The 2,096-nt window shown below is 38.2% G+C and overlaps 1 non-coding gene across 1 annotated transcript; it reads left to right on the top strand.

Moving 5' to 3' along the window:
* The first annotated feature begins 636 nt into the window (after positions 1-636).
* Positions 637-710, top strand: trnai-aau. Its single transcript has one exon. It is a non-coding gene; the product is annotated as a tRNA-Ile (tRNA).
* The last annotated feature ends 1,386 nt before the right edge of the window (positions 711-2,096 follow it).

Below are 2,096 nucleotides of genomic sequence, written 5' to 3' on the forward strand. Positions count from 1 at the left end.
TGGTGCTAATAACGCCAAGGTCGCGGGTTCGATCCCCGTACGGGCCAGAAGGATTTTGAGGTAAATATGATGTGATAAACATTGCTTAATAATAAATATGATGTTGTAAACAATGCTGAACAATAGTCATCACTATTGTGGATTATAGAACAAAGAAATACTATGCAGTGAGGTCTTAACTAGATTTAATAAAGCATATACCTGAACATAAACACATGTTTAGGTTAAACTCACATGTTTACGAATAGGGGCCGTGTTTGTTGTAAAAGTTCTTAAATATTCTCAGGTCAATCTTAGTAAATTGAGCTTTAGAGAAAATGACAACTAATAAATAATGCTTACTTTTGTGGAGATTTTACTAGGTGAATGATATATATCATATATTATTTTCAACTACTACTATTATTGATACATGCATACTTTTTGTGAATGCTCAAATCACAACAAAATCCATTACTGTGGTCAATTGGACTGTTATTCCGAGTTGAATTCTCAGTGCCTGGATCACTTCCTTCATTTCAATCTGCTGTTTATTGCAGATGTCAGTGCTGCTGATGGATTACCCATGTGAATAAATATAACAATAGCAACAGCTAAAAAGTGTGACTAAATGGCTACCTTAACAAACCAAAATATGGCCGGTTAGCTCAGTTGGTTAGAGCGTGGTGCTAATAACGCCAAGGTCGCGGGTTCGATCCCCGTACGGGCCATTGCAGTTTTGAAATATATAGGATAAACAACCACACAAGCATATTCATAGGAGTTATCCTATCACTTCATATCAAGCGACTGTTTGTGCAACATGAGAAAACTGACATATAATCAGAGAGAACAGAAGGTCAGTCTATGCTCCACCATTTGCACAGTATACCAGTGTATTCAATGAAAATAAAAAATAATTGGCAGAAAAAAAACTGTATGTGGACACTATTCCTGTCTTTTTCGAGGTATGGTGAGGGTATAGCATCTGAGAGAGAACAGGTCATTCTGCATTGGACAAACCATGGCCATGTCATTATAGACAACAGGTACGTCCTGTTCATATACTATTCTATAAGCTGTATTATACAACTTTAATGACATAGCCTACATGTAACCTTGGGGTGTTCTTTGGTTTACTGAAAACAGCATACTGCCATTGGAGAAAACTTGGAGCTAATAAGACTCAAGGTCCGCAGTCATGCTCTCGCTACACTGACAGAACTAAATGGTATTAAAGGACTATAAATATGCTCCATAATGATATGCTCCCCTTACCTGATAGACGTTACTTTTATTGTAGTGCATGTTCAGTATGCGGTAGAGCTCTGTATCTCTGCCCACTCGCAGCTGACTGTCTCTGCCCAGACGAGGTGCACCATCCCTGGATTACACAAATCACACAAAAATATATTAAATCAATATGAAATGCATGCAATGACGCTGATATTTATTTGTAGCATTTATATTCAACTAGTATTATTAGTATTCAGAGTATTATTTTTGCAATCCACCTCCTGGCTGTTTTCTAGTTTTTGCGTGGTTGATTATAACACACTGCATGACTGTCAGTGAGGAAGCAATAATGTTTCACACTGTTGCATAAAACAGGAAAGCCTGCAGCATGATACAACAAAGTTTTGTCATTCAGCTATTTGTAATTTTTCCTTCTACAAACTACCAAATACGCAGGGCAGCATATGCACAATAAGAGTGTCATTTAATGTAAAAATCCAGTGCCAACATGCAAGCTCCTATAAAATCCAGTCAAACGATGAAGGTTTTGCAGCAAATTAGTTAAATGTAAACCAGTGCCAACTCAAACCAACCGGGTGAGAGCCTCGCGGACAGCCTGTCGTGCAAAGCGCTCCATCTGGATGTAGAAGAACTCTCTGAAGTTGCTGAACCATTTAATCATCTGGGAGGTCACGCAGCGGTTAAACTAGACAGTGGACAGGAAAACAGCAGGACAGAAAGTGAGCAGGTGAGGACAGCAAGAGAGGGGGCTGATTAGATGGTTTCATTTAGCATTAATAATTATATAAACATTTGACTGCAAAGAGAGCTTTAAAAACCAGTTTCTCAAAGAAAGAGAGAAATAGCTGTGGTGCTTTATA

Source organism: Plectropomus leopardus, unplaced genomic scaffold (assembly GCF_008729295.1).
Source record: "Plectropomus leopardus isolate mb unplaced genomic scaffold, YSFRI_Pleo_2.0 unplaced_scaffold17404, whole genome shotgun sequence".
Taxonomy (NCBI): Eukaryota; Metazoa; Chordata; class Actinopteri; order Perciformes; family Serranidae; genus Plectropomus; species Plectropomus leopardus.